Raw genomic sequence first — 25,577 nt, forward strand, 5'->3', positions numbered from 1 at the left:
CGAGGAGTGGAGACATTGGCTTGAAGGAGCTACCCACACCATTTCAGTTTTGACTGATCACAAAAATCTTCAATACATTGAATCGGCTAAACGACTGAATGCCCGACAGGCTCGTTGGGCTTTATTTTTTACTCGTTTCAAATTCATTATCACCTTCAGACCAGGTTCCAAGAATACCAAGGCAGATGCCCTGTCACGCAGTTTCCTTCCGGTTCAAGACAACAGTCCTGTTACTCCCATACTTCCGCCTTCAGTCATTCAGGCAGGTCTCACACAGGATGTATTTTCCCAATTAAAGCTGCTTCAACATCAAGCTCCGGGAAATACTCCTGCTAGTCGTCTTTTTGTTCCTGAGTTTTTGAGAGCAACTGTTTTGGCGGAATTTCATGATAGCAAAGTTGCAGGGCATCCGGGAATCGCTAAGACTTTGGAATTAGTATCCCGCTCAGTATGGTGGCCTGGTCTTTCCAAAGACATTAAAGAGTTTGTTTTTTCGTGTCAGGTCTGTGCACAGCATAAAGTTCCCCGTTCTTTGCCTATTGGTCAACTTATGCCCTTGAAAGTTCCTCTTAGGCCATGGTCGCATATCTCCATGGATTTTGTGGTGGATCTCCCTCTGTCAGCCGGATGCCGAGTCATATGGGTGGTAGTGGACCGTTTTAGCAAGATGGCCCATTTTATTGCTCTTCCCCGATTGCCATCTGCCCAGGAATTGGCAGTCTTGTTCCTCCGTCATGTTTTCAGACTCCATGGGTTACCCACTGATATTGTTTCTGACAGGGGTCCACAATTCATTGCGCAATTTTGGAAGTCTTTTTGTGCTTCATTAAAGATGAAATTATCATTAACCTCCGGCTATCATCCACAATCCAATGGACAGACTGAGCGAGTTAACCAATCTCTAAAACAATATTTGCGTTTGTACTCGGCCAAACTCCAAAATGACTGGTCTGAGTTTCTTCCATTGGCGGAGTTTGCTTATAATAATGCCTGTCATTCCTCCACCAATGTGTCTCCATTTTTTGCAGTTTTTGGTTTCCACCACAGAGCTAATTCATTTTTTCAACATTCCTCTGTCTCCTCTCTGGCCCTGACCTCTCATCTTAAACTTATTTGGAAAAAAGTGCACCTGGCTCTCAGAAAAGCAGCTTTCCGGGAAAAAAATTTTTCTGACAGGCTCCGGCGGCCGTGCACTTTTAAAGTAGGAGACAGGGTGTGGTTGTCGACTCGCAACATCAAACTTCGACAAACCTCAGCCAGATTGGGTCCTAGATATATTGGACCATTTCTCATTATCAAAAAAGTCAATCCAGTTGCTTTCCGGTTACGTTTACCAAAAACTTTACGGATCGGAAATACCTTCCATTGCTCATTGCTTAAACCATATGTTTCGTCCAGCAGATTTCCTCGTAAAAAATCTCAGGGGAGATCACCAGTTAATGTACAGGGTCAGCAAGAGTTCTTGGTTGAGAAGGTTCTCGATTCCAAGTTGTCCCGGGGTTGGCTTTATTTTTTGGTGGATTGGAGAGGTTATGGGCCAGAGGAAAGGTCGTGGGTCCTGGATGAAGACCTTCATGCCCCAAAGCTCAAAAGGGCATTTTTTCGTGAATTTCCTCGGAAACCTGGCTTTAGGGGTTCCTTGACCCCTCCTCAAGGGGGGGGTACTGTTAGGCGCCGGGGTCCGCTCGGCCGTGCGGCCCGGCGCCTAGCAACCAGGGACGCCGTGCGCGTTCAGCCGCCGGCTCCCTGGCAACGCTAAGACGCCGGGCGCACGGAGCCGCTCTGACCTTAGCAACGGGGACGCCACGTTCAGCCGCGTTCCCCGTTGCTGGGTCTATTCTCATTACCCTGATTATGTGCTGGCCGTGCAGCATGCAAGCTGCACGGCATTTCTATTTGATTGTCCTGTCTGGATCCTGATTGGAGGGTGCCTGAATAAAGGCACCCTCAGGACTTCTTACAGACGCCGGTGATAGCTTCCTGTTTGCCTGTGTCTGCTGCAGAGAGTTCCCAGTCCCGGTCTTTTCGGTTGTTCCTGTCCTCAGAGATCCTGTACTCGGAAGTTACCATCTGTTCCTGGAGTCTGACCGAGCACCTTTAACATCTGGTGGTGTTCGTGAGTCGCGGCGCAGCCGTGTGTTGCGGCTTGTCCGCTTCTGTTTATTATTTTGTTTAATTGTGTTCTGGAGCTTTGCGGAGGATTCCGCTTCCACAGATCCACTCTGGTGTCCGGCGGTGCCGGATAGGAGTGTCGGATCAGTGGATCCTTGGTTGTCCTTTTTTCCTGGCGGCTAGTCCGCACATACCTTTTGATTTAGTTAGTTAGCTTGTAACCCCTGGCCTGGTTGCTTAGTCAGAGGGCCCCTTGTTATCACCCTGTCTCGGACTTCCCCTTGTCTCCCATTAAGACCTGCGGGGGCATCGGGGTTGGGCAGACATAATCCGCCCTTCGAACGCGGCTGCCATGGGCTCAAGCAACCATAGTCTCGCAGGGGATTTCTGATAACACGGGCGAGACAACGGAGTTAGGGCGCCAGGGGTTACTAGGCTATCCAGCTCCCACAACCAGCTTATTTTCCTGTACTCAGATCCCTGCCATAAGATCTCCTCCGGTCTGGAGTACAGGAATCATAACATAGAGGACTCGGACGCTCGCATTTGTAAAGCACAGTATTTTCCACCGCCTCCTGCTAGCCTATTGCCCTTCCCCCCTGGGAGCCTGCACAGATCATGCAGTAGACAGGGAGGGAATTCAGGTCATGTGCAATACACAAACGCCGAATATCTACTGTATAGTACTGTTTTGCTCACTTAGTAGCGTCAGAATACACTCATTTCTACTCATTGCCGTTGTGCAGTTGCATTTAGCGTAAAGAATCGCTCCTGCAGATGTACTTTGATTTATGTGAAACCTGTGTGCATCCTTCCATTGGATGTATTAGAGAGAAATTTTTTTTTTTTTAAATGAATGTCACGGGAACACATAAAAAAATGGTTGGCATTTCCTTCCCATTGGTGTTGGTTTACAGTATGCCGTAGTGGACTCGGACGCTCATGTAATTGCATTTCAAAGGCACAGTACAGTATTTCCCATCGTCTCCCCCTACCCCCATCGCCCTTCCCCCCTGGGAGCCTGCACAGGGAGGGAATTCAGGTCATGTGCAATACACAAACGCTGAAGATCTACAGTACTGTTTTGCTCAGTTAGTAGCGTCAGAATACCCTCATTTCATTCCCGCTATTTAGTTGCATTTAGCGTAAAGAATCGCTCCTGCAGATGTACTCTGATTTATATGTAACTTGTGTGCACCTTTCCATTGACTGTCTTACAATGTAGATAAAATAATACAGTGTATTATTACAATAAAAAAAAAAAAGAAGGCACATCACGTCTCGAACCCAGAACCCCCAGCGTGGGAGGTGGGAGCCTTCACCCCTAGCCCACGACGCCTCATGAGAGACTCCCAATTTCATGTGTGAAAGTACTGCAAACAGCGCCCGGCCCCCACCCCATTGGTGTTGGTTTATGCCTTAGAGGACTCGGACGCTCGCATTTGTAAAGCACGGTATTTTCCACCGCCTCCTGCTAGCTACTGTAGCCCTCCATTCCCAGACGCTCATGTATTTTAAAAGCACGGTGTTTATACATTGTCCTGTACATTCTTCCTTTTACACAATTACTGTAGTTGCGTCTCCATACACATACAGTACTCCATACTTTTTCCACCGCCTCCCGTTACGCCTACAGTATTGCCAGAGCTGTAGATCAATCCGCCGCTATACTGTACGATCGAAAGTACTGGATTAGTGGAGCATTAGCCACACAGTGGTGGAGATGTGTAATGCATGATGAGTATCTAGATCGCCTCAACGCGCCTACCTGTGATTAAACTCAGCTATCGCCTTAGCGTGACTAAACGCCCGTCTCGGCGGAGAAACAGTCAAGATAAAGGTGGCTACATCTGTAGTTACAGCTGTTCTAACAATAGTGGGATGTTGAATGTAGTCAGCAAGCATTTTTCACCTATCCCTGCACAATCACTAACTGTCCTCAGGATACGTTTACCATCTCCACTTGGGAGACCGGCGCCGGAACACCAGCAGCCAACATCCCAAAAGTGAGTATCGGGGAAGGGTTAGGACTGGCGGAGGAGGGTGGTTAGCCCTAGCTGCTACCCCCCAAGAGTTAGCCCTAGCCGCCACCCCTGGAGGGTTAGTATTAGGATAGGGGATGGAGGAGGGTAAAAATACTTACCCCCTCCAAAGTCGGGATTTTCAGTGTCTGTATGTCGCGGTCAGTCATGTGACTACTGGCATCCCGACAGCCGGGATGCCATACCCAACCCTCTTTACTTTTTCAGGCATTTCTATCTCTCCTCTCTCTATGGTGTTCCGATTGCCCACTTTCCCTTGTGCTTTACCCTCTCTCTCTCTCTCTCTCTCTCTCTCTCTCTCTCTCTCCTCCGTCTAGAGCACAGGTTCTCAAACTCTGTCCTCAGGACCCCACACAGGTCAATTTTTTGCAGGTCACCTGTAGATTTTTAAAATGTGACAGTTGGTGATACACAGTGCAGTTGCTGGGTGACATGGGAAATGTGAACCGTGTGGGGTCCTGAGGACCGAGTTTGAGAACCTCTGGTCTAGAGTATCAGTGCCAGTTGTCCACTTTACCCTTATTTTTTCCAGTGTTTCTCTCTCTCTCTCTCTCTCTCTCTCTCTCTGATGTATTTATGAGATCACAGTGATGTTTCACAGTGTAATGTGACTTATAGAGGGTTCACTGATGTATGTAGGGTATAGAGGGGTCAGTAATGCATTGTACTGTATAGAGGGGTCAGTGATGTATGTAGGGTATAAAGAGGTCAGTAATGTAGTGTATGGTGTAGATGGGTCAGTGATATATGTTGAATAAAGACACAAAGTGCAATATGGGTAAAAGGCAAGGGTCAGAGGTCCGATACAAGTGACCAGCTCCATACCTCGCACCACATAGCGTTATGTTAAACTGGGATATGTTCATTTTTGGTGTGGGGGAACGCCAAAGGAAATTTTCGCCATGGGCTCCTTTGTGATCAGGGCTGGATCTAGACCAAAGTAGTTTTATCTGAGCAGACAGGACACTGAGCAGCATTGGATCATTATCAGCCCACCGCCTCTGCTGCTAAAATAATTCTATTAGCTAGCTAACCTTCTGCCTGCCCTATCTATGATGCATAGTCTGCTGCTGCTACCAGAAAGTTCCCGGTGGCTTCACACTGACAGTGAGTCCCGGCCGGTGATGCGGGGCATGCGCGTGGGGGAGGCTCAGTTGCTATGGCTCCAACATAGCAACCGCCAACGGACTGCAATGCTTTTTCTGCAGGGGGGGGTTGCAGTACTTTACTTTGCCATGGGTGCTTGGACTCCTAGATACACCTCTGGTTGGCAAGGCACCTTAATGCACAGAAGGCTCTTTTAATCTCCATGATGATGGTTTTAATATATTTTTCTTTAGTACTTGCTTCACACTTGCTTCACCATTTTTGATCACGTACATTACCTACACTTGTCATTTCTTCAGTCTTTTATTCCTAGCTATAATTTTCCCCCCATGCAATCTCCAGCTTCATGTTTTACATTATCCATACCGACCAATTGTGTGCATATATATGCAGTTTGTTTATAGGTTGAGTATCCCTTATCCAAAATGCTTGGGACCAGAGGTATTTTGGATATGGGATTTTTCCGTATTTTGGAACAATTGCATACCATAATGAGATATCATGGTGATGGGACCTAAATCTAAGCACAGAATGCATTTATGTTACATATACACCTTATACACACAGCCTGAAGGTAATTTTAGCCAATATTTTTTATAACTTTGTGCATTAAACAAAGTGTGTGTACATTCACACAATTCATTTATGTTTCATATACACCTTATACACACAGCCTGAAGGTCATTTATTCCAATATTTTTAATAACTTGTGTATTAAACAAAGTTTGTGTACATTGAGCCATCAAAAAACAAAGGTTTCACTATCTCACTCTCACTCAAAAAAGTCCGTATTTCGGAATATTCCGTATTTCGGAATATTTGGATATGGGATACTCAACCTGTATATGTGTTATATTGATAAGCGATCTTAGTGCTACTGTGCTATTTTTTAAAGGGTACAGAGGGTTCTGTAATTAGTCACTTTTTCTTCTTATCCCAGCACATGCACACAGCCCGGGGTGAGTGTTCCGGTTACCATGACGACCGGACGGCGGTAGTGGCCTAATGCGGATGGTGTATGACCAGAAGCGCGACCGAGTGGTCTGCTTACCGATTCTTTTGGACACAGTGGCGGGCTTCTTCTTCTGTATAAATGTACGTTTGTGTGTTTAGTTGTTACCTTGACAAAGGGGCGCTGCAGCCCCGAAACTTTGGAGTTATGTGATGGGTGTTAACACTTTGATTCAAGACTCCGAGTGCCACTGTCTATTTCCCGTGGCTACTTCATGCATCTCAGAAGGCACCGGGGCGCATTTACACGCTGGGAGAGTGCCTGTCCATCGTATTAGATACCCATATATATATTTATATTGCTCGTATTATCCAGCACTCAATTAACTGTGTACAACTTGCTCCGGTGCCCTCACAAAACCACAACACAGGCTCACAGACTCTCAAATAGTGCGGCACTCGGATATAAAGTACGACTCATACGCTGTAGCTTTGTATTATCAATGTTTCAATCAATCAGAAAAGTAGAAAATCTGATTGATTGAAATGTTGATAATACGAAGCTACAGCGTATGTGTCATGGTAACCGGAACACTCACCCCGGGCTGTGTGTATATGCTGGGATAAGAAGAAAAAGCGACTAATTACAGAACCCTCTGTACCCTTTAAAAAATAGCACAGTAGCACTAAGATCGCTTATCAATATAACACATATATAAACACCATTTGAGAGTCAGTCAGTCAGTCAGTCTGTCTATCTTAATATCTATCTATCTATCTATCTATCTATCTATCTATCTATCTATCTATCTATCTATCTATCTATCTAAATATCTATCTATCTTAATATCTATCTATCTTAATATCTATCTATCTTAATATCTATCTATCTTAATATCTATCTATCTTAATATCTATCTATCTTAATATCTATCTTAATATCTATCTATCTATCTATCTATCTATCTATCTATCTATCTATCTATCTATCTATCTATCTTAATATCTATCTATCTTAATATCTATCTATCTTAATATCTATCTATCTTAATATCTATCTATCTTAATATCTATCTATCTTAATATCTATCTATCTTAATATGTATCTTAATATGTATCTTAAAAATCCAGCCAGACTTGCACTCACACATAATGCTGCACCTCCTGTTTCTTGCAGGCTATTACATTTAGCCCCAGGAGGTTTTTATATTAGCATCTACAAGTTCTATAGGCACAGGTGTCCAGATGAATTGAAATCTATGTTTCTTGCACGTGGACTCATCAATAATGTGACAGAACTTGCTAAATCAATAAATTCATTAATTCCATGTAAATCAGTTAAAAAGTGGGATATTTCACACAGACAAAAGTCTCATCTCACGCAACAATGGGATTGTTAGGCATTTCTTCATCCACAGATGTTACTGGAACACTGAAAATATTAGGCAGCTTATATTGACCCACAGTACACTACATTACTGTACAGTTTTTACCAGGGGCGTAAGTTCATACCAAACGCCTGGAGGCGAAATAGACGATGGTGCCCCCCTCACCCGCACTTTCACTCCCTCGGTCAAATCCACCAATGACCGCTTCTTCACCACCCCCTAATAACCTCTTCCCACTCCCAGCCTCTAGAAAGCTCTCCCAGCCTCCTATCCTTTAAAAGTGCCCGTAAAACTCTTATTTCTCTAACGTCCTAGTGGATGCTGGGGACTCCGAAAGGACCATGGGGAATAGCGGCTCCGCAGGAGACTGGGCACAAAGTAAAAGCTTTAGGACTAGCTGGTGTGCACTGGCTCCTCCCCCTATGACCCTCCTCCAAGCCTCAGTTAGATTTTGTGCCCGAACGAGAAGGGTGCAATCTAGGTGGCTCTCCTGAGCTGCTTAGAGTAAAAGTTTAAATAGGTTTTTTATTTTCAGTGAGACCTGCTGGCAACAGGCTCACTGCATCGAGGGACTTAGGGGAGAGAAACGAACTCACCTGCGTGCAGAGTGGATTGGGTTTCTTAGGCTACTGGACATTAGCTCCAGAGGGACGATCACAGGCCCAGCCATGGATGGGTCCCGGAGCCGCGCCGCCGGCCCCCTTACAGATGCTGAAGCAAGAAGAGGTCCATAAATCGGCGGCAGAAGACTTTCCTGTCTTCATAAGGTAGCGCACAGCACTGCAGCTGTGCGCCATTGCTCTCAGCACACTTCACACTCCGGTCACTGAGGGTGCAGGACGCTGGGGGGGGGCGTCCTGGGAAGCAATGAATTTACCTTAGTTGGCGAAAAATACATCACATATAGCTCCTGGGCTATATGGATGTATTTAACCCCTGCCAGTTTTACAGAAAAAAGCGGGAGAAGAGCCCGCCGTGAAGGGGGCGGGGCCTATCTCCTCAGCACACAGCGCCATTTTTCCCACACAGCTCCGCTGGTAGGAAGGCTCCCAGAATCTCCCCTGCATCCTGCAACTACAGAAACAGGGTAAAAAAGAGAGGGGGGCACTTATTTGGCAAAATAACAGATATAAGCAGCTATAAGGGATAGACACTTATTGTAAGGTTGTCCCTATACATATATAGCGCTCTGGTGTGTGCTGGCAAACTCTCCCTCTGTCTCCCCAAAGGGCTAAGTGGGTCCTGTCCTCTATCAGAGCATTCCCTGTGTGTGTGCTGGGTGTCGGTACGTGTGTGTCGACATGTATGAGGAGGAAAATGATGTGGAGGCGGAGCAATTGCCTATAATGGTGATGTCACCCCCTAGGGAGTCGACACCTGAATGGATGGCCGTAATTAAGGAATTACGTGACAGTGTCGGCACGTTACAGAAAACTGTTGACGACATGAGACAGCCGGCAGCTCAGTTAGTGCCTGTCCAGGCGTCTCAAACACCGTCAGGGGCTACTAAACGCCCATTACCTCAGTGGGTCGACACGGACCCAGACACAAACACTGACTCCAGTGTCGACGGTGAAGAAACAAACGTATTTTCCAGTAGGGCCACACGTTACATGATCACGGCAATGAAGGAGGTTTTGCACATCTCTGATACTGCAAGTACCACAAAAAGGGGTATTATGTGGGGTGTGAAAAAACTACCCGTAGTTTTTCCTGAATCAGATGAATTGAATGAAGTGTGGGATGAAGCGTGGGTTACCCCCGACAGAAACTGCTAATTTCTAAAAAATTATTGGCACTATATCCCTTCCCACCAGAGGTTAGGGCTCGTTGGGAAACACCCCCTAGGGTGGATAAGGCGCTCATACGCTTATCAAAACAAGTGGCGTTACCGTCTCCAGAAACGGCCGCCCTTAAGGAGCCAGCAGATAGGAGGCTGGAAAATATCCTTAAAAGTATATACACACATACTGGTGTTATACTGCGACCAGCAATCGCCTCAGCCTGGATGTGCAGTGCTGGGGTGGCTTGGTCGGATTCCCTGACTGAAAATATTGATACCCTGGACAGGGACAATATATTATTGACTATAGAGCATTTAAAGGATGCATTCCTATATATGCGAGATGCACAGAGAGACATTTGCACTCTGGCATCAAGAGTAAGTGCGATGTCCATTTCTGCCAGAAGAGGATTATGGACGCGACAGTGGTCAGGGGATGCGGATTCCAAACGGCATATGGAAGTATTGCCGTATAAAGGGGAGGAGTTATTTGGGGGCGGTCTATCGGACCTGGTGGCCACGGCAACGGCTGGGAAATCCACCTTTTTACCCCAAGTCACCTCGCAGCAGAAAAAGATACCGCCTTTTCAGGCTCAGTCCTTTCGTCCCCATAAGGGCAAGCGGGCAAAAGGCCACTCATATCTGCCCCGGGGCAGAGGAAGGGGAAAAAGACTACAACAGACAGCTTCTTCCCACGACCAGAAGCCCTCCCCCGCTTCTGCCAAGTCCTCAGCATGACGCTGGGGCCTTACAAGCGGACTCAGGCACGGTGGGGGCCCGTCTCAAGAATTTCAGCGTGCAGTGGGCTCACTCGCAAGTGGACCCCTGGATCCTGCAGGTAGTATCTCAGGGGTACAAATTGGAATTCGAGACGTCTCCCCCTCGCCGGTTCTTGAAGTCTGCTTTACCAACGTCTACCCCCGACAGGGAGGCGGTATTGGAAGCCATTCACAAGCTGTATTCCCAGCAAGTGATAATCAAGGTACCCCTCCTACAACAGGGAAAGGGGTATTACTCCACGCTGTTTGTGGTACCGAAGCCGGACGGCTCGGTGAGACCCATTTTAAATCTGAAAACCTTGAACACTTACATAAAAAGGTTCAAGTTCAAGATGGAGTCACTCAGAGCTGTGTTAGCGAACCTGGAAGAAGGGGACTACATGGTGTCTCTGGACATCAAGGATGCTTACCTCCATGTCCCAATTTGCCCTTCTCACCAAGGGTACCTCAGGTTTGTGGTACAGAACTGTCACTATCAGTTTCAGACGCTGCCGTTTGGATTGTCCACGGCACCCCGGGTCTTTACCAAGGTAATGGCCGAAATGATGATTCTTCTTCGAAGAAAAGGCGTCTTAATTATCCCTTACTTGGACGATCTCCTGATAAGGGCACGGTCCAGAGAACAGTTAGAGGTCGGTGTAGCACTATCGCAAATAGTACTACGACAGCACGGATGGATTCTAAATATTCCAAAATCGCAGCTGATTCCGACGACACGTCTGCTGTTCCTAGGGATGATTCTGGACACAGTACAGAAAAAGGTGTTTCTCCCGGAAGAGAAAGCCAGGGAGTTATCCGACCTAGTCAGGAAACTCCTAAGACCAGGCCAGGTGTCAGTGCATCAGTGCACAAGGGTCCTGGGAAAGATGGTGGCTTCTTACGAAGCGATTCCATTCGGCAGATTCCACGCAAGAACTTTTCAGTTGGATCTGCTAGACAAATGGTCCGGATCGCATCTTCAAATGCATCAGCGGATAACCCTATCTCCAAGGACAAGGGTGTCTCTCCTGTGGTGGTTACAGAGTGCTCATCTCCTAGAGGGCCGCAGATTCGGCATTCAGGATTGGGTCCTGGTGACCACGGATGCCAGCCTGAGAGGCTGGGGAGCAGTCGCACAGGGAAAAAATTTCCAGGGCTTGTGGTCAAGCATGGAAACGTCACTTCACATAAATATCCTGGAACTAAGGGCCATTTAGAATGCCCTAAGTCAGGCAAGGCCTCTGCTTCAGGGTCAGCCAGTATTGATCCAGTCGGACAACATCACGGCAGTCGCCCACGTAAACAGACAGGGCGGCACAAGAAGCAGGAGGGCAATGACGGAAGTGGCAAGGATTCTTCGCTGGGCGGAAAATCATGTGATAGCACGGTCAGCAGTGTTCATTCCGGGAGTGGACAACTGGGAAGCAGACTTCCTCAACAGACACGATCTTCACCCGGGGGAGTGGGGACTTCACCCGGAAGTCTTCCACATGATTGTAAACCGTTGGGAAAAACCAAAGGTGGACATGATGGCGTCTCGCCTCAACAAAAAACTGGACAGATATTGTTCCAGGTCAAGGGACCCTCAGGCAATAGCTGTGGACGCTCTGGTAACACCGTGGGTGTACCGGTCAGTGTATGTGTTCCCTCCTCTTCCTCTCATACCAAAAGTACTGAGAATCATAAGAAGGAGAGGAGTAAAGACTATACTCGTGGCTCCGGATTGGCCAAGAAGGACTTGGTACCCGGAAATTCAAGAGATGCTCACGGAAGACCCGTGGCCTCTACCTCTAAGACAGGACCTGCTCCAGCAGGGACCATGTCTGTTCCAAGACTTACCGCGGCTGCGTTTGACGGCATGGCGGTTGAACGCCGGATCCTGAAGGAAAAAGGCATTCCGGATGAAGTCATCCCTACCCTGATCAAAGCCAGGAAGGATGTAACCGTACAACATTATCACCGTATTTGGCGTAAATATGTTGCGTGGTGCGAGGCCAGGAAGGCCCCTACGGAGGAATTTCAACTGGGTCGATTCCTGCATTTCCTGCAAACAGGACTGTCTATGGGCCTCAAATTAGGGTCCATTAAGGTTCAAATTTCGGCCCTGTCGATATTCTTCCAAAAAGAACTAGCTTCTGTACCTGAAGTTCAGAAGTTTGTCAAGGGAGTACTGCATATACAGCCTCGTTTTGTGCCTCCAGTGGCACCTTGGGATCTCAATGTAGTGTTGGGATTCCTAAAATCACACTGGTTTGAACCACTCTCCACTGTGGACTTGAAGTATCTCACTTGGAAAGTGGTAATGCTGTTAGCCCTGGCTTCAGCCAGGCGTGTATCAGAATTGGCGGCTTTATCCTATAAATGCCCTTACCTAATTTTTCATACGGACAGGGCAGAATTGAGGACTCGTCCTCAATTTCTCCCTAAGGTGGTTTCAGCATTTCACTTAAACCAACCTATCGTGGTGCCTGCGGCTACTAGGGACTTGGAGGATTCCAAGTTGCTGGACGTAGTCAGGGCCCTGAAAATATGTTTCCAGGACGGCTGGAGTCAGAAAATCTGACTCGCTGTTTATCCTGTATGCACCCAACAAGCTGGGTGCTCCTGCTTCTAAGCAGACGATTGCTTGTTGGATTTGTAGTACAATTCAGCTTGCACATTCTGTGGCAGGCCTGCCACAGCCAAAATCTATAAAAGCCCATTCCACACGGAAAGTGGGCTCATCTTGGGCGGCTGCCCGAGGGGTCTCGGCTTTACAACTTTGCCGAGCAGCTACTTGGTCAGGGGCAAACACGTTTGCTAAATTCTACAAATTTGATACCCTGGCTGAGGAGGACCTGGAGTTCTCTCATTCGGTGCTGCAGAGTCATCCGCACTCTCCCGCCCGTTTGGGAGCTTTGGTATAATCCCCATGGTCCTTTCGGAGTCCCCAGCATCCACTAGGACGTTAGAGAAAATAAGAATTTACTTACCGATAATTCTATTTCTCATAGTCCGTAGTGGATGCTGGGCGCCCATCCCAAGTGCGGATTGTCTGCATTACTTGTACTTAGTTATTGTTACAAAAATCGGGTTATTGTTGTTGTGAGCCATCTTTTCAGAGGCTCCTTCTGTTATCATGCTGTTAACTGGGTTCAGATCACAAGTTGTACGGTGTGATTGGTGTGGCTGGTAATGAGTCTTACCCGGGATTCAAAATCCTTCCTTATTGTGTACGCTCGTCCGGGCACAGTATCCTAACTGAGGCTTGGAGGAGGGTCATAGGGGGAGGAGCCAGTGCACACCAGCTAGTCCTAAAGCTTTTACTTTGTGCCCAGTCTCCTGCGGAGCCGCTATTCCCCATGGTCCTTTCGGAGTCCCCAGCATCCACTACGGACTATGAGAAATAGAATTATCGGTAAGTAAATTCTTATTTTTCATTCAAGATTCCCACCCCTGAACCATACTGTATATCCAGGCCCTACTTACCCCAGCTCCACTACTATCTGTGTGTCCACCCATATGCCCTGCAGTATCTAATCTCTCTGCCCTATTATCTTTTACCTTAATAGGTAATTGATGTATTTCTGTTACAGGTACATTACACACACACACAACCACATATACAGTATACACATACACACAGCCATATATATACATAAACACACACACACACACACACACACACACACACACACACACAACCACATATATATACACACACGCAGCCATGTATAAAACACACACACACACACACACACACACACACACACACACACACACACACACACCTACATATATACATATACAATACACACACTCATATATACACAGCCACATATATACTCTATCTCTCTGTCCCTGCCCTGGCACTCTCTCTCCCCTGTCAGTCCCCTCTCTTCTCACCTCACCAGTTGCTCCTCATCGCTTCCCCTGCTGGATCTGCCTCTTTGTGCGGTAGCTGACCAGCCAGGGTGTTGGGCGAAATCTGTGCAGTCTGGGGGTCAGGAGGTGGGAGCCAGACAGCCGGGAGTCGGGCAGCCGGGGATCAGGAGGCAGCGGCAGGAGCCGGACGATTAGGAGGCAGCGGCGGGAGCCGGGCGATTGGGAGGCTGTGGCGGAAGCCGGGCAGCCGGGGGATCAAGAGGCAGCTGCGGGAGCCGAGCAGCCAGGGGGTTAGGAGGCAGTGGTGGGAGGCGGGTAGCAGGGGAATCAGGAGGCAGGGGCGGGAGCCGGGCATCTGAGGGTCAAGGAGGTGGGAGCCGGAGACTCAGAGTGCGGGGGTGGAGCTAGACAGCCTGGAGGTCACAAGGCAGGAGCCGGAGACTCGGAGTGCGAGGACCGGAGCCGGGCAGCCGGGTTATCAGGGAATGGGCACACAGTAACTGAAGTGAACCAGAGGCAATGGAGAAGGTGCCCTCTTCACTGCTGGAGCCCGGCGGCAACTGACTCCATTGCCTCCGGGACTTCCGCCACTGGTTTTTACTGAGTCTCACATGCAAGTACTTTTACCATTCTTACATTTTCGGTATGTACTCTTTTAGGTATGTACTATTTTATGCAGCCGCTGGGTGTGGGGGGGTCCTGCCATGCTGACTGATCAACAATGGGGGAGGTTGCGGGGAGGTAGACGGTCCCTCTGAGAGCAGCAGCGGATGGAAGTTTCCCTGCAGTTGCACACGCTATTGATCTGACAGGTCGCATCCTGTGCGATCAGGTCAGATAAAGCACTTGCTGGTGTGGTCGCATCTGAAGCGACCGAGCCAGGCAAGTGGTTAAAACAAGCCGAACAGAATACAGTATTCCATGAACTAATATAAGTAGAAGATCTTATGTTGACAACGATTCATAGATAAAATAAGATCCAATGGGGGGAGATTTACCAAAGCTTGGAGAGAGAGAGAGAGATAAAGTACTAACCAAGCAGCTGCTGTTATTTTACAAGCTGTGGCCCAGATTTATCAAGCCTTGGAGAGTGATAAATTGCATGGTGATAAAGTACCAACCAACCAGCTCCTAACTAACATGTTACAGGCTGTGTTTCAAAAATGATGGTTAGCAACTGACTGGTTGGTACTTTATCACTGTGCAATTTATCACTCTCCAAGCCTTGATAAATCTGGGCCTGTGTTTGAAAAAAGGAACTGATTGGTTGCTACTTAACTTCTCTCTACTTTATCTACCTCCAAGCTTTGATAAATCTCTCCCATAGAATGCAAATGATCAGTTCCACTAACGGTGCCAATTACCAGATGGCTTAGACTTTTGCAGTAACTTGTAACCTGTTTGTATCCACAGCTACTCAGTGTTTAGTCATGTCCAGCTTCTGACCATTTTGACCAAGAAATAAAATATTTTTTAAATGTTATATTGGTAATTTTAAATGAGTTCTTTGTTGGCTCTCCTTTAATACTCTTGCAAACTTTCAAGATCTTGCATATCGCTCTGCTTTCTGTAAATATCTAATGCTGAACAGTTGTGTTGAAAGCACAGATTTTAATCTTTTTTTATCCTTTGACCCAAAAATACCATGGGTCAGCTTTTGCAATACTACTAAAGCATATTGAAACAAAATTGTATGAAACATGTTTTTATAACAGTCACACTAATTAGTATATAGTTTGCAAAGATAGCATCATGGGGAAACCATCAAAATATGCATGGATGGCCGTGTTTTGTGTCCCAATCCCTCTGTCTTAAAAGCCCTAGTGTAAGCATGCCATATTACTACATGATAAAAGTTAGCCTGAAGTAAACATATCATATCATTTAAGTAATATTCTTTTACAGTGAGTTAAAGACACTCAACCATTGATTTTATCTTTAACAACCAACAGAGTCCACATCCATAAGAGCCACAATAAACACTTTTCTTTTGTCAATAAATCTTTTAAAGTAATGTTTATTACAGGAAACATACAGTTTCCAGGAATATTCTTATGGTCAGGTTTCCCTGAATTCTAGTTTCATATCCATTTTATAAGTATAGCTCCAATAAATGGTAGTAGTAGTATGTCATTCTCCCACCCCTGCCAAAGGGGAAATATTGAATTGCTATTTTAAGCGTAATTTATGGCGGTTAGACAAATACAAGTCAAAACAGTACAAGAAAAAAATCTCTCAAATGTAAAGTTTAGCATTGACATTACAAAAAAGCAGAGGCGGAACTACCGGTGGTGCAGCAGGTGCATTGCACTGGGACCCCTGTGGACTAAGGGCTCCATTGCTCCACAGACCAGCAGTGAGTTTTCCCCTGCCTCTCCGTCCGGCCATTTTGAACAATGTTGGAAGACTAGCCCAGCACTGGGAGCAGGGGACCTGCTCCTTACCTTAAGGAGGAAGGGCTGTTCTCTTGTGTTGCAGCTGCATCAGTCTACTTTCTCGTGGGAGGAGATGTACTAAGCCTTGGAAAGTGATACAGTGCACAGAGATAAAGCACCAGCCAATCAGCTCCTAATTGTCACATTACAGACTTTGTTTGCAAAATAACAGTTAGGAGCTGATTGGTTGATACTTGATCTCTCTCCAAGGCTTTGTACATATAACCCTCAGACTGTCCTGCCGCTTACTAGCTCTGATAATCACAGCCATGTACTTCCTCTAGTTTACAGCTGTCTGTGAATTTGAGGCAGCTGACGGACAGTGTAACTGGCATTTTGAGATCCTGCATGACTGATGAAAGCTACTTCTAGAAGAAAAAGAAGACTTTTCTAGCAGCACTCTTTACTCTTGTAAATACAATAAGAATTTACTTTCTCTTGCGTCCTAGAGGATGCTGGGGTCCACATTAGTACCATGGGGTATAGACTGGTCCACCAGGAGCCATTGGCACTTTAAGAGTTTGAGAGTGTGGGCTGGCTCCTCCCTCTATGCCCCTCCTACCAGACTCAGTTTAGAAAATGTGCCCGGAGGAGCCGGTCACAGCTAGGGGAGCTCTCCTGAGCTTTCCTAATGAAGTTTAGTTTAGAGTTTTCTATTTTACATGGAGGCTGCTGGCAACAGCCTCCCTGCAGCGTGGGACTAAGGGGGGGAGCAGTGTCTGCCCTGCAGGGTCTGAGCCACTGACTCTGCTGACTGGACACTGAGCTCCAGAGGGGCTGATCGGTCTCCGCCGCAGGGGAACCGCTCACTCCAGCAGCATGCCGCCGACCCCTTACAGAGCTGAAGCAAGTGGTGAGTTACCAGAGGCACACTGTGCGGCGCTGTGAGGGGCGCCCTGGGCCAGCGCTTACCCCTCACACTGGTCAGCAAGTCTGTCGGGCTCCCGGGATCCCAGCCAGCACAACTCCTCAGGCCAGTTTCAAATACAGAAGAGCGGGAAGACAGCGCCATGAAGGGGGCGGAGCTTCTCCTCAGAGCGGACCCTGCAGCGTTCCAGCGCCATTTTCCTTCATGCTGTAGCTGAAGGAAGATCCTGGTCTCTCCACAGCAGCTCCAGATTACTGTAATACTGTACCAGGGGGTTGTAGAAGGGAAGGGAGGCTGATTGTTTGACTGTGTGTCCTATTAAGGTGCACAAGTCAGCGCTGATAAGGGGTTTTCTCCTTGTGTTAAGCGCTGGTATGGGTTGGCTCCAATCTCTCTCTCTTGCCATTCTTGGGGGGAAAACTCTGTCTTACCCCATCCTGTGTGTGTGTGTGGTGTGTTTGGTGGTCACCAGCAGCAATGTCCAGGGATACAGTGTCATATGCTGCAGAGGATTTATCCTCACAGGATGATCCCATTCCATGTAATCAGGTTAGCACTGGTTTGGCACAGATTCCAGCAAGGGAACCAGAGTGGTTTTCCGCTATCAAAACTTGGATTTCTCAGATATCTGACAGGGTTACCAGTAATGAGTCTACAACCCAGGTATTGCAATCCTCTATGGCTGTATGGCCCTTGTCTGGTACCTCGGGTCACCCCACTATATTCCCCCACAAACGTGCGCTTGTGCAGGTAACACAAGACGACACGGATACCGATTCTGACACTACAGATGGGGATGTATTGCGGGGGTCCGCATCTCTTGCAAGGGGGGGTACAGTTGTTGATAGAGGCTATCAGGGATGTGTTAAATGTTAATGATACCACACCTGAGCAGGTTGAGGAGGCTTTCTTCACTGAAAACAAGAAAGCCTCGCTAACCTTCCCTGCGTCAAAAGAGCTGAATTCTATATTTGAAAAGGCCTGGATGAATCCTGAAAAGAAGTTTCAGATTCCTAAGAGGATTCTGGTAGCTTTTCCTTTCCCTGAGGAGGATAGGAAAAAGTGGGAAAACCCGCCAATTGTTGATGCATCTGTATCCAGACTCTCCAAGAGGGTGGTTTTTTCCGGTGCCGGGATCTACCGCCTTAAAGGAGCTGGCAGATAGGAAAATTGATAATACTCTGAAATCAGTGTACACGGCTTCAGGGACCATATTCCGCTCCACTATTGCTAGTGCATGGATTGCGAAGGCAATAGTGAAGTGGTCGGCTACCTTAATTGAGGATTTGGATTCAATGGCTAGGGATGACGTTGTGTTATACTTACGCAACATTCATGATTCTGCAGGTTTTATGGTTGAATCCATGAAAGACCTGGGTTCCGTGGCTGCAGGAATTTCTTCCATGTCTGTTTCAGCTCGTCGGGGACTATGGCTCCGGATATCTACCGCTACAGCGGGTAAGTCTCCATATCTTCCCTCAGCAGCACCTGCTCCGAAGAGATCCTTCTCCTCAGCTACGCAGCAGTCCTTTTGGCCCAACAAGTACAGAAAGGCCAAGTCATCCAATACCTTCTTCAGGGGAGGTAAGGTTAAATCCAAGAAGCCTGCCGCCGCAGGTTCCCAAGAACAAAAGCCTACTTCAGGTACTCCAAAGTCCTCCGCATGACGGTGGACGGGAAGGGCCGGAGCTGGGGCCTGTGGGAGCGAGACTCAGACAGTTCAGTCAGGTCTGGGTATCGTCCGGCCTGCATCCCTGGGTAGTAGATATTGTCTCAGGGATACAGGCTGGAATTTCAAAGTCTCCCTCCTCACCGTTATTTCAGGTCGGGCTTACCAACTCTGTTGGAGGACGGCACTGTGCTTCAAGACGCTGTCCAAAGGCTGGTGGAGACACAGGTCATTGTGCCGGTACCACCGCACATGCTGACAAAGGGTTACTATTCAAACCTTTTCGTGGTACCGAAACCGGATGGTTCGGTCAGGCCCATTCTGAACCTCAAATCATTGAACCCCTTTTTAAAGGAGTTCAAGTTCAAGATGGAGTTTCTCAGGGCGGTGATATCAGGTCTGGAAAAGGGGGAATTCCTGGTGTCATTGGATATCAAGGATGCGTACCTTCACATTCCGATCTGGTTGCCCCATCAGGCTTATCTCCGCTTCGCATTGCTGGACTGTCATTTTCAGTTCCAGGCCCTGCCATTCGGCCTCTCCACAGCACCGAGGGTGTTTGCCAAAGTGATGGCAGAAATGATGATGCTACTCCGCAAGCAGGGTGTGAAAATCATTCCTTATCTGGACGATCTCCTGATAAAGGCATCGTCCAGGGAAAAGATGTTGCAGTCCATTGTTCTCACAACGCGACTGCTCCAGAGTCACGGGTGGAGTCTGAATTTTCCAAAATCACATTTGGAACCAACCCAGAGATTGTCATTTCTGGGAATGATCCGGGATACGGAAGTGCAGCGGGTGTTTCTTCCACGGGACAAGTCGTGGTGATCCAATCCATGGTCCGGGCTGTCTTGAAGCCACCCCGGGTGTTGGTTCATCCATGCATTCGCCTATTGGGAAAGATGGTAGCCTCCTACGAGGCTCTCCAGTACGGGAGGTTCCATGCTCGGCCCTTTCAACTGGAAGTCCTGGACAAGTGGTCGGGATCTCACCTCCACATGCATCAGAGAATTCGTCTGTCGCCAAAGGCAAGGATTTCTCTCCTCTGGTGGCTCCAATTGCCTCACCTCCTGGAAGGCAGCAGGTTCGGGATTCAGGACTGGGTCCTGCTAACAACGGATGCGAGCCTCCAGGGCTGGGGGGCGGTCATACAAGGAGTAACCTTCCAAGGACGGTGGTTAAGCCTGGAGGCTGGCCTGCCCATCAACATCCTGGAACTAAGAGCCGTCTACAACGGTCTTCTTCAAGCGGCCCCTCTTCTGAGAAATCGGGCCATCCAAGTGCAGTCAGACAACGTAACAACAGTGCCTTACATAACCCGACAGGGCGGAACGAAGAGCAGAGCGGCAATATCAGAGGTGACAAGAATACTCTTCTGGACAGAAAAACACGCGTTATCGCTGTCAGCCATCTTCATTCCGGGAGTAGACAACTGGGAAGCAGACTTCCTCAGCAGACACGATCTCCATCCAGGAGAGTGGGGACTCCATCCGGAGGTTTTCAAGGAAATAGCAGATCTTTGGGGATTGCCCCAAATAGACATAATGGCCTCTCGTCTCAACAAGAAGCTTCTGCGTAATTGTTCCAGGTCGAGGGACCCACAGGCAGTGGCAGTGGATGCCCTAGTTTCTCCGTGGGTGTTCCAGTCAGTGTACGCGTTTCCACCACTCCCACTCATCCCAAGAATCCTAAAGCTCATAAGGAGAACAAGGGTTCAAGCGATCCTCATTGCCCCAGACTGGCCAAGAAGGGCTTGGTACGCGGACCTTCTAAATCTACTGCTAGAAGAGCCGAGGCCTCTTCCGGAGGACCTGCTGCAGCAGGGGCCGCTCGCCTATCAAGACTTAACGCTGCTACGTTTGACGGCATGGAAATTGAGAGCCTGATTCTTGCTCGGAAGGGCATTCCGAGCAAGAATACAGGCTAGGAAAGGGGTAACGTCAAAACATTACATTCGTATTTGGAAGAAATATGTTTCTTGGTGTGAGTCCAAGAAGTTTCCTGCGGTGGAATTTCAACTGGGACGTTTCCTCCTCTTCCTGCAAGCTGGAGTGGATATGGGTTTGAGGTTGGGATCTGTGGAGGTCCAGATTTCAGCCTTATCCATTTTCTTTCAGAAGCAATTGGCTGCCCTCCCTGAGGTTCAGACCTTTTTGAAGGGAGTTCGGCATATCCAACCTCCATTTGTACCGCCTACAGTCGGATTGGTTTGAGCCTCTACAGGAAGTGGAGCTCAAGTTTCTTAAATGGAAGGCGGTCACTTTGTTGGCCTTAGCTTCTGCTAGACTTGTCTCCGTGCTGGGGGCTTTATCCTGTAAAAGCCCGTACTTGATCTTCCACGAAGATAGAGCTGAGCTCCGGACACGCCAGCAGTTTCTTCCGAAGGTTGTGTCTGCATTTCATATCAACCAGCCTATTGTGGAGCCAGTGGCTACTGACTCCTCAATTAAATCAAAGTCCTTGGCTGTTGTAAGGGCTCTTAACATATATGTGAAGAGAACTTCTCGTCACAGGAAGTCAGACTCTCTGTTTGTCCTATATGATCCCAAGAAAATTGGGTGTCCTGCTTCTAAGCAGACGATATCTCGCTGGATCAGGTTCACTATCCAGCATGCTTATTTTACGGCAGGATTGCCGTGTCCAAAATCTGTCAAGGCCCACTCTACTCGTACTCTGGGTGTCTCGGCATTACAACTTTGCCAAGCTGCAACTTGGTCTGGGTCGAACACGTTTGCAAAGTTTTACAAGTTCGATACTTTGGCATCTGATCTGAAGTTTGGTCAATCGGTTCTGCAGGAGCCTCCGCGCTCTCCCTCCCGTTCTGGGAGCTTTGGTACATCCCCATGGTACTAATGTGGACCCCAGCATCCTCTAGGACGTAAGAGAAAATAGGATTTTGGTACCTACCGGTAAATCCTTTTCTCGTAGTCCGTAGAGGATGCTGGGCGCTTGCCCAGCGCTTCGTTTTCCTGCTATTGTTATTTGGTTCAGTACAACTTCATTTTAGTGGAGTACTGCATTGTTACTTGGTAAGTAATGTTTCAGCTGTTGCTGAGTAGTTCAAGATAGTTGTCTTGACATGCCTTGTATGTGTGAGCGAGTATGAATCTCACCACTATCTGTGTTAAGTCCTTCTCTCGAAGTATGTCGTCTCCTCTGGCACAGTTTCTAGACTGAGTCTGGTAGGAGGGGCATAGAGGGAGGAGCCAGCCCACACTCTCAAACTCTTAAAGTGCCAATGGCTCCTGGTGGACCCGTCTATATCCCATGGTACTAATGTGGACCCCAGCATCCTCTACAGACTACGAGAAAAGGATTTACTGGTAGGTACCAAAATCCTATTTTTATTTGGTATGTTTTAAAATAGTTCTAGAGAGCAATTGTTCTCATTATTCTGCCCGTCCATTTAAATGTACAGTATTATTTATACATCAAATGTAATCGTATGTGTATATGCAGCTGCACTAATGTTTTTTGTAAATTTCTTCACACTAATGGTGTGTGCACACGGTGAGATATTTCTTTGCGATTTTGACTATATTGTCAAAATCGCAAAGAAAGTTGGTGCAGATAGCAAGGTGAAAGTCACCTTGCGATCCCGATGCGATACCGAATCGTGGTCAGTATCGCATACCTAGATAGACTGTGCAGGCAAGTCAATTTTGTCTATCTTGTGTAAAAGATAGTCAAAATTGACACTTAGCCAAAATCGGACAAAGCCAGGTCGGTATCGCAAGCATATAACGACTGTGCTTACAATACGTAAGCACTGTCGTTATATGCTAGCGATACCGACCTAGTCCCTGTCGCGTAGTGAGAATCGGGCATAGCCCGTATCTCACCATGTGTACACACCTTAAAGCCCTCTTGTTTATTTATAGTATTGGTTGTGTTGAATTTTTATTTGTTATTTTCACATCAAAATACAAATGCCAGAAAAATGCACTAATTAACACAGTGCTCTAATAAGGGATACCAATATCCTCTGTTATATAAGGTTTTGTCTTGATCCCAGCTATATGATTATAAAGAATAATTTTGTTTAGTAACGACGGTACACGTTACCCTAATTATTACTAATTGTGAGTGATATCTAGCCAAGTGTACATATATTGGTAATCTTCCAAGGATTACCATTTAAATTGCCAGGCAGAATATTGAGAACAATTCCTCTCTTGAACTATTTTAATACATACTAAAAGTAGATTTTTATTGTATTTACAAACGTTGAGTGCCCCCATAAAAGAGTTTTTGTTTTCTTCTAGCAGTAGCAGTCTGTACTCAGGGGAGCACCATCAACCCATGTATGTCTCAAGGTATTTTCCACGCAGGTGGCCTTATAAAAAGTAATAGGTACAGATGTAGCCATGCTCATCCGCATCACTCATTTCTGTGGGCAGCGACTAGCACAAGATGTCGCTATGCGAATGCCCGTGCATATGCTTTGTGACAACGATGCATGTGGCTACATCTGTAGTTGGTTTAGTGATTGGAATATACATATTCCTTATTCTCCCTCTACCACCTTCTTGATTTACCTTACTCAAGTTGGAGGAGAGGGAAATGCCTAGTGCGGTTGATTTTTCCCTTTCCCCTCTCCCAGTTTATTATTGAGGAAAGAACAGGGGCCAGGATGCCCCCTCTCAGACAGAGCAGTGGCCACTATGATCCTGCTCTCACTAAGGTACATCCAGGCCCGCCATCATGGGGGTACTATGGGTACAACTGTTGTGGGCCCAGCCACTTTCACAGAGAGTGGAGGGCCCGGGATGCTTTGCCTCATTCCGGCTGCCGCTATTGTCACCATTGCCTCCCTGCTCTGCAGTAAAGTGACAGCGGCCTTGTTCTCCCTTCAGCGCCGCCTGTCTCTCATGGCCCGAATCTCACTGCTGAAGCAGTGAACAAACTGCCGGAAAGAGAGCCCTGCTGCTGATGCCACTGAACAATAAAGTTTATTGCGTAGAATTGCTGACCTGAGTAACAGTGTGGTAAAGAAGAAAAAGATGTTGACACACACAAGATGGGGTGTAAGCAAGGTTGTAATGGCTGAGAGAGGCAGAAGGGGGCCTGGGGCTGGTTGTGTGTGCAGGCTGTCACACCATTGCCTACTGATTTACTAATCATTGCATGCTTATTTGTGTGCAGGGCTGGAACTCTGACTGCCTAAACCCCACCCCCCCCCCCCCATAAAAAGAAAAGAAAAGACAACAACAACTATTGTTGACAGTGTTTCACCCTCACAAAATGAAAACTTGGTGATTGATAGAAACCAGGATGCCTCATATAAAATTGTTTTGTTTGGGTACAGATAAGGGGCGCGGGGTGGGCCCTGCCTAGTTTGTCTGTTCTGGGCCCCACACTTTCTGATGGCAGCCCTGGGTACATCCACCTGTTCTCTGCACCATGTAGGACTGTGAGCTTGTACTTGTCACCTGGTGCTACCTCTCCCTGCCACCCTCTACCACGGGTGTGGTTCATAGGGTCGACCACGTTTAGGTCGACCACTATTGGTTGACAGTAACGAAGTCGACATCCAAAATAGGTCAACACAAGCATTAGGTCGACACGAGCAAGGTCGACATGACAAAAGGTCGACATTAGGTTTAAAAAAAAAATTGTGCCGTTTTCTTCATAGAGTGACCAGGAATCCCAATTGGTGCACCATGTGTACCCTCGCATGGCTCGCTTTGCTCGCCATGCTTCGGGCAAGGTGCCAATTGTTGTCCACGTGGATCGTAAACCATGAAAAAGTTCAAAAAATGAAAAAATAATGGTGAAAAACTCATGTCGACCTTTTGTCATGTCGACCTAGAACAAGTCAACCTAGTGACCATGTTGACCTAGAAACCCTGTCAACCTAATGCATGTCGACCTAGTGACTGTCGACCTAAGTGTGGTCGACCTAGAGACCGGATACCCTCTACCACACCCTGCCACCCACTGCCTCTCTATGCCATCCACTGCCTCTCCATCACACGTGTCTCACACTGCCATGTGGCATATTATAAACTTGGGGTGGGGCACCCAAAGCATATTTTTGCACCTGGGCCTACCAAGTTATGCCACTACTAACAAGGCTACATACACATTGTTTTTTTTCATTTTATTAATAGTGCCTGAAAGAACAATGGGGGTAATTCCAAGTTGATCGCAGTTGGGCAAAACCATGAGGGTCATTCTGAGTTGTTCGCTCGTTATTTTTTTCTCGCAACAGAGCGATTAGTCGCTAATGCGCATGCGCAATGTCCGCAGTGCGACTGCGCCAAGTAAATTTGCTATGCAGTTAGGTATTTTACTCACGGCATTACAAGGTTTTTTTCTTCGTTCTGGTGATCGTAATGTGATTGACAGGAAGTGGGTGTTTCTGGGCAGAAACTGGCCGTTTTATGGGTGTGTGTGAAAAAACGCTACCGTTTCTGGGAAAAACGCGGGAGTGGCCGGAGAAACGGAGGAGTGTCTGGGCGAACGCTGGGTGTGTTTGTGACGTCAAACCAGGAACAACAAGCACTGAACTAATCGCGCTGGCAGAGTAAGTCTCGAGCTACTCAGAAACTGCACAGAGAAGTATTTTTGCAATATTGCAAATCTTTCGTTCGCAAT

The 25,577-nt window shown here is 47.4% G+C and overlaps 1 long non-coding RNA gene across 1 annotated transcript in view; it reads left to right on the top strand.

Moving 5' to 3' along the window:
- LOC134958053 (uncharacterized) overlaps nucleotides 1–25,577 on the top strand; it is a 218,097-nt gene that overhangs the window by 120,635 nt on the left and 71,885 nt on the right. The gene's annotated exons all lie outside the window — the stretch shown is intronic.

This window comes from Pseudophryne corroboree, chromosome 9 (assembly GCF_028390025.1).
Source record: "Pseudophryne corroboree isolate aPseCor3 chromosome 9, aPseCor3.hap2, whole genome shotgun sequence".
NCBI classification, from domain to species: domain Eukaryota; kingdom Metazoa; phylum Chordata; class Amphibia; order Anura; family Myobatrachidae; genus Pseudophryne; species Pseudophryne corroboree.